Genomic DNA, 13907 nt, shown 5'->3' on the forward strand with positions numbered 1-13907 from the left:
TTAGATGGTGACAGATTCTTTTCCATTTTTACTTATCCTGTTGTCCCTTATTGGACTTGGTTGTCCTCTATGTAAGCTGAGGAGGGCTGGTTATGGTACCTTCCAGACCCCATTGGCACAAGTCTTAGGATGGCTTGAAATAATTTCATGAGTGACATGTTTCCTTCTTCTGAGGGCCGAAAGCATGAAGAACCGAATAAATCCTTAACTTTTGCATGATGCCTTGTTATATTGCCGCTAGATTTTTGGTGCACTCATCGGTGCTTGATGTTTTTAAAAGAATAAAGGACTGCATGCAGCGGTAAGACGGTGACTACTACCACAAGCAAAACAAAATAATTCCTTTCTGATTAAAAAGAGACGTGAAAGTAGCAATCAATATATGGCAATGAATATAAATCAGAAAGCTTAATAAAAGGTATACAATTGATAAGGATAAAGGTACCAGTGAAAATTTGTTATTGATAGGAGTAAGGCCAGTAAGGAATTTTAAAATATCAAGAACAAAAGAAACTTTAACAATAGTATAGATTCATTACTAGATGGAGTCACTAAAATTGTAAATAATTATCCACTAGAGGCAGAAGTATTTTATTAAATATTTCAATTCTGTTTTTGGAATGAAACTAGGAGATGCTATTTAATATCCTTATTTATTCAATAATTATATTGTCTAAAGTGAAATAACTTGAAATCAGAAGCCTTGGATCAGACAAATTTTTGGAATGGTGAACACAGGACTATCAAAAAACTAAGGGATGGAAATATAACTGTCATTCAATGTGATTTCATGGAAAATAGGTCTCATCAAATTAATTTGATTTTTTTCTTTGAGATCATAAGTTTGATTAATAAAGTCAATTGTGATGCAATATACTTACACTTAAAGGTTTTGACTTAGTAGTGCAGAGTGTTCTGATTAAAAGATAAAAGTAGCGCTAATTAAATTATTTAAAAACTTTCTAAAAAAGTTCTGAAAATTTGATTGTCAATGGTGAAACATCAATGAGTGGAATCCTGCAGAGGTTGGTTCTCAGCCCAATAATATTATCATTGGATGTTTAAACTGGAATATCTAGTAAGTGCAAGGAGGACTATCTTTGTTTAAAACATTGGTCAGACTACTACTGGAACAGTGTCCTGTTTTGATGGACATGCTTGAAAAATTGGAGAGGGTTCTGTTTTGAGATCTGAAAATGCATCTGGCAATGAGAGATTTAAGGAAGTCATATTTAGTTAATAGAAAAGAAGATTGAAGTGATTTGAATCATGATTTAAAACAGTGTTTCTCAACCGTTTTGATACCAGGGACCAACTTTCCATGCTGTCAGGGAGATCTCAGGCTTCTTGTACTGTGTCAAGGAAATCTCAGGGACTGGTGCTGTTCCATGGACCAGTCATTGATAAACACTGATATAGAAGTATATACGCAAGGATAAGATATCTGATATTTAGGGCTCTCTAATTTAGTTGCAAAAGTATAGTGATATCCAATATCTGGAAGTTGAAGCTAGAAAAATTCAAACTGGAAGTAAGGCACAACTATTTAATAGGGTAATTAGCTGTTGGAATGGTTTACCAAGTGATAAAGTAGCTTCTCCATCACATGAAGCCTTTAAATCTAGATTGGATGTCTTTAAAAAGATGCTGTAGTTCAACAAGTTGTTGGGCTTGTTGCATGAATTACTGGCTGAATGGCCTGGGTTCTGCATCAGTCAGACTAGAGAATTTTTTTTCTAACCTATTAATGGTAATTAACACATTACATTCTTTCTGTTGTGGGGGGGGGAACTAATAATCATTGGTTTTAAAACAACCTATTTATTTTACCTCAATTTTCAGATAAGATGTTACTATTAGAAAGTGTTACTGTACCTAAAGATAGGCAAACACTGATATTTCATTCAAATTATGTATAGCTACACAATGGGATCAAGGATGCCATTAGTTCCTTTCTGTATCACTGGCTTTTTGTTTTGGTTTGGTAGGTTACAAGGAGGAGTGTCTGACAATAGTCTTGCTCTCATGTTGTGATCCAGCCAGATTCTGTCAGCTTCCAACCAGTGTCATTCAGAGAGAAGTTGTGTTGCCCATCACATCTCCAAAAATGTTTTGCTCACAATTACCAAAACACACAGAAATGACCAGTTTGCAGCAAGGAGGCAATGGGATGTTTTGGAAAATTGATAATGGAATACAAATCTTTGTGCCTTAAGGTCCCAAGTTCAAATGTGAATTAATTTAGTAGTGATTTCCAGTAGTTCTTAGTAGCAGTGATTTAGTAGTTTCCATCTGATGGCTGTTTAGTGGCCTATGTGAAATGGATTGATGATCTCAGTCTAGTTCCTAGTGGCAAATGTACACATCAATAAAAACTGTGTAAATAGTGAGACTATAAGTAGAATGGTGAATCTTCTCACCTTTGAAATGACCCTCTCATAACAAGACTGAGGCACATAGATAGGTAAGCTTGTATTGCCACTGCCTGTGTGGTAAATAAAGCACAGTACTCTGTGACTAAATCAAGAATTCTGTAGTCTCTTATGAAAGTAAATCCAGATATACACAAGTAGGGGTCAGTGTTCTTTTATTAGCAGAGCTCTTGCACTGGGCTCTACACTATAATAGGTTATGCACCAGACTCACTTCCAGCAGTAACGACTTGTCATTCCTTCTGGTATTCCTGCATATCTGTCTATAAGAACTATGATTCACCCTGGGAAGCTGCTAGTAAAATGATTTGACATCACTATCCAAAAACATTGCTAGGTACCATGTTGCTTACTCATCAATAGAGAGCAATAGCTTAAGGTCTGTCAAATTCTCACAGATTCCAATCTCATCTGGATGACTAGTAAATTTCTTCTCATGCAAAAGAGCTTTTGCTATCTTGAAGCTGCTGCCACCTGTTGTAATACTCTTGTAGAATCACAAGGATTTATTGGAACATTGTAAGTACCAACTCCAGCACACAGTCAGGACTGAACTTCCTGCTACCCCTTCTCCCCAAGTCAGATCCAAAAACACAACACACTAGAAGAAAACACAGGTAAACTTAAAGTATTATCTATTGGTGGAGGTGCTATGTACACTAATCATTACAATAAGACTATGTTCCCAAGGAATTTTTGACACTTCCTGTAAGTTTTGGTTTCATGGAACACTATACACATTACGTAGCTTAATTAGATTGTTTGCAATCATAAAACTCTAGTGAGTAAAGAATAGGGCTCAGCAGATCTAAGTTCTGTTGCAGCCTGTGTCACAGGAAGTCAGTTTAGAGCAATGCTTTAAAAAAATGGCCACTGATTTTTACAGTATCTCTAGTTTCTGCAGATGTCATCTGACAATCAGGCCTGGGGTGGGTGGGTGGGGGTGTGTGTGTGTGTGTGTGTGTGTGTATGTGTGTGTGTGTGTAAGTTTTGCTCTCTCTGCCTTAGTTTCCTAGTAAAATGGGTGTAGTAATAACTTCTCACAGGAGTTTTGTGAAACTTAATTTGTTTTGTTTGTAAAATACCTTGATCATCTGATGGAAGGCACAATAGAAACACAAAGCATTAATATCCATGAAAGAGAATCTTGATTCTGTGTTTTCCATTTTCCATAACTTTTTTGAAAGCATTGTGTAAAGACTTCTAGAATTGAAATTGCTCAGAGAGAATGTTGCATTTGGGGCTCAAAACAGTAATAATTGGACTAAAAAATGCATATACTTCTGGTGATATACCTTTTGGCTTCAAGAATTGTTAAGGATGTGTGTGTCCTATTCAATTATGCTTTGTTGCACTTCAGTCTTTTACATGGTTTTTAAAGAATAATAAAATGTTTGCCTGTCAAATACTAGATGAAAGGAGAAAGTCACCTGCAGTAGCCAAAAAAAATCTTACTGTTGTGTCTGATAAAAGAATCATCAGTGTCCTGCTGAAACTAGGGACAAACAGCTAATCCCAAAGAACAGTACTTGAAAAAAATGTACACTATTTACATTCTTTGCCTATTTCCAAATATGGAATATTGGGGAATAATGGCACTATGCTTAATCTACATTCTGAGATCTACAGATGAAAAATTATATATACAGTGCAAAATATTATCATCATCATTGATACTATTACTTAGGATGATCTTTAAACATAATGGGCAATGATTTCATCTTTATATTTTTTCACTGTTGCATAGAAGTTCTTTTCCATTGTTGAAATACCCTCTAACACAGGTTAGAGAGAGCTTACATTTTAGATCTTCAACAAAGCCTCTTTTAAACTTTTTTCTTTCTCTTTTTGGCCTCCCACTTCATATATTCTTCTAGATTTCTTTTTCAATGTTATGAATAGGATGGCAAGATATTTTTAGGAAATTGGTTTTCAGTTAGCTGTTTAAAGTATGGACTTGGGTCACATGCAGTTTGAACAGGTGGGGACACTGAAATGTAAAAACAAAAAACCCCCTATTCATCTCTTTGACATGTTGCTGATTTTTACCATTCTTCTTTTTTAAATAAGTCCCCAGATCAAAAAGTTCACATTATTGAATCATGTTTATGTATCCCTTATTCTAATTTCTCTCCACTAATAAAATGGGAAGTAGTTATGATTATAACGGTGTTGAGAAGCCAAGGAGAAGTCATTACTCTGAGACACAGAGAGAGAACATACCTTGTAAGTTAATTTTTTCAGAGCAGACCTGATTAAGTTCAACCCTGTATTTCTGTTTCACATGTGGACTTAGTTTAGAAGTACAAGATATTATTATTAGGGAACAAGTTCCGTTTACTTGATCTCTAACTTTTACTGGGGGGGGGGGGGGGGGGATGAGGAAGGAGTTTAATTTTTTTTAGAAGCTCTCCTTGTTTTACATACAGTATGATAGTACTGAATTTATGTGGAGAAAAGGCCCAGTGAATGTTGGAGTGAAGTCAGTATGGATGATGTGCTCCAGGAAGACTAATGGTGGTGTGGGAGAGGACTCCGTATCACCTTTGGTCCCTTTCTCAGCGCTGATTAAAGCCTTGAGACAAAGCTGTTGATCATGCCTCTGGCTACTACTGCCTAGATAAGACTCTGTTGTATTTTATATGGCTTCTTAGACCACACTCATCACTGTAGTATCTGAGCGCCCTCCAGTAGTGCATTAAGCAACATAACTAACATTTGTTGTACATGTTCTCTCCAAGGGGAGAGGTGTGCTCAGCCAAGTGTCTTGTTTTGGTATAATGTTCTTGTTTTTTGTGAAGGTTTTTTAGTTTTCTGTGAGCCCATGGGGTTCACACTGCTCTTATAAATGTGGGGCTGCTGCAGGAATGTAGAGGAACCCAACTGGTGGGGTGGGCTCTGGATTCATACAAGGAATTGGAGCTCTTTAGGAAGATCAATGTTGCCTTTCTCCTCAGTTGTATTTAATGGAAACTGAATAGAGCAGGAAAGAATGCAGTCCATGCTTGAGAACACTAAAGGAAGCTGAAGGGAAGGAGAAGGAATAACATGATCTTGATGGTCTGTTTACATTTTTAAAAATAGTTTACATGAAGAATCCATTTCAATCCTGCTCTCGGCTTCAGCCAAAATACAACAGCAGCAACTCAGCTACAGCAATCCCATAAACAACATCAATGACTCCAACAGTGGGAGCCAGTAAAGATGGATACCAGTTGTCTGTTCTTCAGAGATAGGAAGCTCTGCTCCTTCCTCTTTTTCTTCCAGTTGGGTGCAGGAGAAGATGATGCCTATCTATCTACAGAACAGATAAAATACGTCTATGCTGTAAAGAAAACCTCACGTTGCCTAGTCTAAGAGTCCAGGTCAATTGACTTGGGCTCACAAAAGCCTGGGCTGCGGGGCTAGAAATAGCAGTGTTGACATTCCCTGTCAGGCTGGAGCTTGGGGTCTGAGACCCCCAGATTTGAGAATTCGGGCTCCAGCCCCAGAGGGAATGTCTACACTGCTATTTTTAGCCCCACAGAATGAGCTTGAGTCAGTTGACCTGGCCTCTGAATTTTGGTGCTGTGTTTTTTTCTTTGCTGCATAAATAACCCTTAGTGTCCATCTACACCTTGTTGTTCTGTACCTAGGTGAACAGCAGACCACTAAATTGACTTTCACTGTAGTTTGTATTTTCACAGAGTTTGTGCATGTGTGTAGAATTTGCATAATGTACATATACACACTCCTCCCAGTAATTTATAACTTAGAGAGTCAGAAAGAATATGCCTTGATGGGGTAGAAAGGTTTTATTGGCATGAATTTGAGATGCCCCCATTACTCTATCCGGGATGGCTTGCAAAAATCACTAATGCTGATTAAAACCTAATAGCTAGGCTTCTTAGATTTTTGTTGGTAAATGTCGGTAAACATCAGTTTCACTGTTCACACACACAGATGGAAAAATATTTCCATAGATTATGATTGAAATTTACAGATAGGAAAAGTAAGAAATACAGTTTAAGGAATTAGAGTTTGGTTTAAGGTTATTTACTTTGTATATTTTCACATGTGATGTTTCACACAGTTTTGTGTGTTAATGGCTATAAAGCTATGCATCTTTGAATCTCAACGTCTACTGTCATTACATAATTGTCTGACTCCCATAATTTTCCTCCACTGAAAATTTAAATCAAGAAAAATATACAAATTCTTCATTATAAACATTGATAATTATCCATCAAAAATATATTAAAATCAAATTCTGCCAAGCCAATTTATACCACATCATGCTGTGTTCTGTCTACCACACATTTTAATAAAGAAATTATTTTAGAAATAGTTTTCAGAAATATTTTATTGGAATTACTTTGCATGTGGATGATTAAATATTGAACATGAATGTAATTTAGATTTATAAATTTATTATCTGACTTTGCAATTTATTACCACAGATGTGGTTCAAGCTTCTTAGTTTCTTTTTTATCATTGTAGAAAATAAAAGGCAAATGTTTGTAATGTATTTTATTTCTTTGCTCTAACAGATGAAGGGATTTTGAAGTTAAGAAAATAGGGTAATTTCTTTCACAAAAGAACTTTAATCATACCTTCTGTCTGAGATCTGCATTCATAAAAGAGAAAAAATGTAATGGAACTCAAATATGTAGAAGTCTGATTTCTTTAGCATGTGCAAACAAGTTTTTCAGTGTACTTTGAAAAGACTTAATAATGAATAGCTGACAATTTTTAAAAGTAATTCAGGAGTTGAGATGAGCACAAATTATATACTGAAACAAAGTTGGAAGGTATTGCTAATTCAGAGAGAGACTGGGATATCATACAACAAGATCTGGATGACCTTGTAAATTGGAGCAATAGAAATAGGATGAAATTTAATAGTGGAAAGTGCAAGGTCATGCACTTAGGGACTAATAAGAACTTTTGCTATAAGCTGGGGATGCATCAGTTGGAAATGACAGAGGAAGAGATGGACCTGGGTATATTGGTTGATCACAGGATGACTATGAGCCACCAATGTGATGTGGCTATGAAAAAAGCTAATGTGGTCCTAGGATGCATCAGGTGAGGTATTGCCAGTAGAAATAGGGAGGTGTTGGTAACACTATACAAGGCGTTGGTCAGACTTCATCTGGAATACTGTGTGCAGTTCTGGTCTCCCATGATTAAGAAAGATGAATTCAACCTGGAACAGGTGCAGAGAAGGGTTACTAGGGTGATCTGAGGAATGGAAAACCTGTCTTATGAGAGGAGACTCAAAGAGCTTGGCTTATTTGGCCTAACCAAAAGAAGGCTGAGGGGAGATATGATTGCTCTCCATAAATATATTAGAGGGATAAATACCAGGGAAGGAGAGGAGTTATTTAAGTTCAGTACCAGTGTGGACACAAGAGCAAATGGATATAAACTGGCCATCAGGAAGTTTAGACTTGAAATTAGACAAAGATTTCTAACCATCAGGGGAATGAAGTTCTGAAACAACCTTTCAAGAGGAGCAGTGAGGGCAAGAAACCTAGCTAGCTTCAAGACTGAACTTGATAAGTTTATGGAAGGGATGATATGATGGGACAGCCTAATTTGGCAATTGACTGATCTGAGATTACTAGCAGTAAATATGCCCAAGGGCCTGTGAAGGGATGTTAGATGGGTTGGGTTCTGTCTGGCTGGTGAGTCTTGCCCAGATGCTCAGGGTTTAACTGGTCGCTGTCTTTGGGGTCAGGAAGGAATTTCTTCCCAGGGCACATTGGCATAGGCCCTGTGGGTTTTTCACCTTCCTCTGTAGCATGGGGCACAGGTCACTTGCTGGTGGGCTCTGCACCTTGAAGTTTTTAAATCATTATTTGAGGACTTCAGTAACTCAGTCTTAGGTTAGCAGTCTAGTAAAGGAGTGGGTGCGTGAAATTCTATGGCCTGCGTTGTGCAGGAGGTCAGACTAGATGATCATATTGGTCCCTTCTGACCTTGTAGTCTGAGTAAATTATTGAAGGAAGCCCTTGTCAAAGAAAATAGTTACATACCTGTATCTCCAGCTGCTGCTAAGGAACAGCAGCTGGATAAATATGTCCTGTTGAGGTACATTGACTCAGGGCCTTAGCAGTCATCTGAAGATCAAGTACTGTAAAAGCCTCAATTCTCTACACAAACTATTCCAGACAAAACAGTACATTAGAAAGGTGGTACGTAGAGTTAAAAAAACAAACACCCCCCCTTCATTATTTCTCTTCAGTGAGTGTACTAATCAAGGATGAGGATCAAGCAACTTCATACAGCCCCTCAAAAGAGACTCCTGTCTGCATGGTATACATGCACAGAACTCCTATTAAAATTAAAGGGAATTTCTCGGGCAGAAGACTTGCGGTAGTGGGGCCTAACTGAGTGCGCACAAAAGCACAGGCTGTAGTGCCTATAATTACAAGTCCCCAAAACATATTTAAATTCTGAATGAGAATAATCAGACTATATAATTAAGCAGAGCTCAGTGTATCACTCAGTGCCTAGATATACCTTTCTAGCTATAAAGATTGTTAAGGTCTGGCATAGGCTTTCAAGGGAGGTTGTGGAATCCCTATAGGAGATTTTTAAGAACAGGCTGGACAATTTCCTCTCAGGGATGGCCTAGATTTTACTTGGTCCTACCTCAGCCCAGGGGAGTGGACTAGATGATTCTGCAATAATGATCTTGTGTTTATATAGCATAAATTCTGTCTATATCACAAATGCTTCTACAAATGTAATGATATACAAACCATCTAATGGGTTCACTTAACTTGCCACTGCAATTCAGCTTTTTCTCTGGGGTGAAACTCAGCAGCTATTGCGTAGTGCACACATGCATTGTATTTCAGTTTAGGACAGGAATGAAGGAGCACTGTTTTCTACTTGAAACATCAATGGAAGTGATATTACATCCTCCTATTATGTCAGGTGACGCTTGACTGGGAAATAAGTTAGCACCCCTACCTTTACAAAAAGTGCAAGAGCATTTTTTACTGTATGTTAGATTTGTTTTAGGTCTTATTCAAAAGATGGCACCTCCAGCAACACGATGCCCCTAAACCTATATTGGGGGATTGTTTCAGAACTCACTTGGAGCTAAGAATGCCACCTGTGAATCACCAATGCTTTTTCCTGAAGCTCCTTTGGGTGCAGGTGAACCAGTACTAAACGCATTTCACTTCAGAAGCTGCCTTTAACCATGACTTCAGCACCATTTAAGCATATGCTTCTAAAATCCTGAAGCCAAGGTGCCCCAGTGATACTTTATTATTTAAGCATAAATGTGTGTGCTGCTTTACAGGCAAGTAAAAGACAAAGTCCCTGTTTTAAAGATCTTGCAGTCTGAGGCCGAGGCTATGCCTCCTGTGGGAGACAGTGCCAGGAGCAGGGTCATATATATTTTAGTCCTTGTTCTTCTTTGAAAATAAAGACTTAAGGTTGATGATTCTAGGTTCTTCCAAAATGAGTCTTTCCCCCAACCCTGCCCTCTGCTTCACCTACCAGAGTTGGGTGACTGCAGAGGGAAGTTGCGGTCTTTCAAAGGGTGCTGTTGCACCTGCATTCCTCAGTGCTCTAGGCACAGTGCCTCCTAGAGTTCCCAGTGGGGTGGTACACCTCTGCACTACCTTCATCATAAGGCTGTGGATAAGTACCACAGCTGAGTCTAAATTAAGACATGACATGACAAGACAAGGTAGCATGACGGTGGTGGACGCAGAGAGGTTTCTAAAATAAATCTGTTAATGCACCCACAAAGCGTTTTTAAATAGGGTGAGATGAAAATGAACCTAACAAAACAGAGAGAGTGAGAATTTGGCCTCAAGCCTTGCCCTGTACTGTTGATTTTAGCACATGTATATTCATCATACTAAGGCTCATCAGAATGCTAAAACAAAGCAGAAAGTAAAATGAGGAAGAATTTAAAACACAGCATTAATAGCAATAGGTAGTAAAACAATTTTCTTTCTGTGGTCTTTAATGTACATTAGATTGCTGTGGGGGTAATTCCCACTAGACATATGTGAAAAATCCTAAAGAATCACTCCTGTTAGAGAAAAATGAAGCTTTAAAATAACACACAGGTGCGCATGCACACACTTTCTCTCTCTTTCTCTTTCCCCCACCCACCTAAGAAGATCCTTTAAGTTAGTTGTAGTTTGCTATATTTTCCCATGATTGATAATAGTTGGTAGTACATGTTGTTACAGTAGATTTTTATTATGTGAATTTCTCCTTTCTGTCTTATACTGACATTATTATAAAATTAAAATACATTTAGATTGAGAAACCTCTTTTATGTCAATTGAATTTTATTTTGATCAGAATAAATTGTGAATTTTTGGATAAAATAAATATATGTTGGGGTTTTGTTTTTTTTTTCCAAGCAGGAAGCTGCAGTCTGAGTAGGATCCCCTCCACCCAAAGAGCTCATGCGCTAGCATGTTGATTTTATTATCTTGTAACAACAAACCATTGTTAGAAGCCCTTATTTACATTCCGGACAGGAGGGTATGGTGAATATTGTAATTATAGCAGCCTCTACCACACTGGGGGCATGAAAGAGGCATCTGTGATGGGCTTTTGTACTAAAAGACTGAGGAAGGAAAACTTATGTAAGTGATGTAGATTGTTGCATTTGTGACTTTAACCCTAGAAAATTCTGTTGGCAGAGACATGACTTTGTCTATTGCTTTACACGCATTCCTCTGACGTGGAGGTCAGTTTACAGAGGGAGGGTGTGTATGGTGTATATTAGAGAGAAAGCCGTGCAGGGAGGGAAGACGTACATACACGGAGCTAGTCTGACCAGAAACAGAACTGCCCCTGGCAGATTAAAGAGACAAGTGAGGCTCGGAATCTGAATCCAGGAAAAGGAGAGTGGAAATTTACAGCTGCTCTGAGTGAGTGTGCGTGTTTAAGTGATCATCTGTTAACATTTTTTCTGAAAGGTAACAGTTACTCTTCAGCAAGCAAGTCGAGACTTAATTCTGGAGTTTGTTTTCTCTGCCACGTGTCAATAAATTTGGAAGAACTTATATTAAATGGAAGATAAGTAAAGGGTCCTCCAACTGGACTGCTGGTTTGGGTCTGGCAGAGAGCTGTCTTCAGCACCTCATCATGTGTCTGCTTTTTGTTGTTTAGACAAGATTGGACATTTCAGTATACCGTGAGTATCAGCTAAGATTATCTAGTCTGAATTAAATAAAGTTAGGTAATATATTAAAATCTCCTTTTGCAGTTTCAATAGCTTTTTGTAATGAACTTCTCATTTACTCATTGTTACCTTTTTTTGCCTTGTAAACTAATGTGGTTTGGTGTTTGTGTTTTGTTTTGTTTAAAACCTCAAACAATACTACTTCTGTTACATAAGACATTGGTTCTGTTAACAAATATTCTGTGTCCATGGCATATTTTTGGAAATGGGTTTTATTTACAGTGGAGTTTCCAAAAATAAAATATCTGCAATGTATCATTTCTCTTGCGTCTCTCTCCTGAGTGCCTGCAGCTTTGCTCTTGAGATACAGAGAAATGAGAGCATAGACATGTGCATAAGACATTTAAAAAACTATTGTTAAGTATGTAAAATTTGAGTATATATTTAAATTGTTACATGTAACTGCATACGTCACTATAAGTAGAAAGATGGAGGATGATCTAATAGGTCTTTGCCGTCTCTAGCTTCTAGGATTCTGTGAAATAATGGAAAGTCTGAAAGTCCTTATTCAAGCAAAATGTTCATTTAAGTCTCTGGAGAGTTTTGCATGAGTAAGGGCTTCAAGACTGGTCCCATTTTTAGTGATAACATAAAACCATTGCAGTGCCAAATTATTTAATATGTATTATGAGCCACAGGAAGTGCTATGACTCTTTTCAAAGACCTCTCCAAGTGAATGGAGGTGATATGAGTCACTTTCCAATAATGTAATATAAAGGAAAAAAGGAATAAATACTGGTGTTAATGTTTGAACTGTTGGCCGAAAAGTTATTTTTTCCTCTTGGCAGCTGTCTCAATTATTTGGGTTCTATTACCACTTTCTCTTGCTTCCACAATTATTTATTACTATTCTAAATGGAAATTCAGCTCAAATTCTCCTTCCATATAAGTAAATAACCATAGCCCTTAAATAATGGCTTTAATCTCACAAACATTGATTAGTTAAGGGACCTGATCCCGCATGACTGGAGACTTGAGTTTTTGCTATGAACTTCAGTGTGCACAGGATTGGGCCCTGTTATGCTTCACAAACATCCCTATTGCCATGGTGTAGCTAGAGGTTCCAAAGAATCCTGTGTCTCCACCCTTCTTCTGCTGTCAACAAGTATTTGCAAAACCTACTTGCAAGTTGTGTCTCTCATCATCTTCTAGTGCTAGTCCCTAAAGTCCCTTACTACTGTCAGTTACTTCATTAGTTAAAGTGGCAGAGGTCTATGTGGACTCAAGATTCCAGTCCTGCTGGTGATCTCTGTGGTTGTCAGGATAGTTCCATGTGATAAAATTTGTTTTCTGTTTGCTTTTTTTTAAAAGCATAGGAAATTACACTCACAAAACTACATTAAAAGAGCATGTTAAGGTTGCAAAGTCAAGCACTCACTAGTTAGTGAGTAATTCGCCAGAATTAAGGTTCCTGTGCAATCTTAATTCATCCTCCCCTTTGTGTGTTTGCATTATGAGATAGACTTTAATTATATAACTATGTACTATTTTTTTCCACAGGACCCCTGCCTCATTAAGTAATGAGTAAGTAAGTAGAATGAGTAATTATTCTATATTTATTTATTTGTTATCCTCCTCATTCAATGTGTCCCCGCAGGCCTTATCCTATGCACACAATCCAAAACCTACATTGAATAAAAAATTATTAATCTCCTCATGGGTGTTTCTGTAGTGTTCTCATCATAGTTTGAGTGCTTAACAAACATTAATGCATTTAGTGTCACAATATTTCTGAGAGATTAAGCAGTATTATTATTTCCATTGTACAGGTGGGGAATTGAAGCATAGAGAGATCAAGGTCAAAAGTACCCATTAATTCTAGGTGCCCTATTTGAGATGCCTAGAGCCTGATTTTTTTTTTAAAAGAGTGTTTAGCATTTTTATAGCACTTTGTATGTTTAAAGAACAGCTCCAATCAACTTCAGTTGGTGTAGTGAGTGTTCCAGCACTTCTGCATATCTGACCCAAAGATATCTCATATTGAGTACCCAGAAAATTGGAACATGCCATTAGTAAGCAACTATGAAAATTTTGGTTAAAGTGGCTTGTCCAACATCATATAGGAATTCTGTGGAGAAACAGGGATAGAATCTAGTTCTCCAGGGCATCCTATAACTGCTTTAACCATAGGACAATCCTTAGTTTTCCTGTAATCCACTTCTTCATTCACTGCATAACTTCCCAGTTCTGCAAGAAATGAGGCAGGGGTCCAGATAACAGCCTCATTTGGTACACAACCATGATTCATCTCCAGAGCACTG

At 37.6% G+C, this 13907-nt stretch overlaps 1 protein-coding gene across 5 annotated transcripts in view; it reads left to right on the forward strand.

Moving 5' to 3' along the window:
- Positions 1–13907, forward strand: part of CAB39L (calcium binding protein 39 like) — a 146881-nt gene that overhangs the window by 68861 nt on the left and 64113 nt on the right. The window contains exon 2 of one of the 5 annotated variants that reach the window (XM_067563094.1): positions 11381–11598. The exons of 3 other annotated variants lie outside the window; for them this stretch is intronic. The gene's annotated coding sequence lies outside the window, so the exon portion shown is untranslated. Of the gene's footprint in view, positions 1–11343; positions 11599–13907 lie in introns of those variants that run through there. One more of the 5 variants, XM_067563095.1, reaches the window with a different exon arrangement.

The sequence above is a fragment of the Emydura macquarii genome, unplaced genomic scaffold (assembly GCF_026122565.2).
Source record: "Emydura macquarii macquarii isolate MOO-44397 ecotype Brisbane River unplaced genomic scaffold, CSIRO-AGI_Emac_v2 contig_2473, whole genome shotgun sequence".
NCBI classification, from domain to species: Eukaryota; Metazoa; Chordata; order Testudines; family Chelidae; genus Emydura; species Emydura macquarii.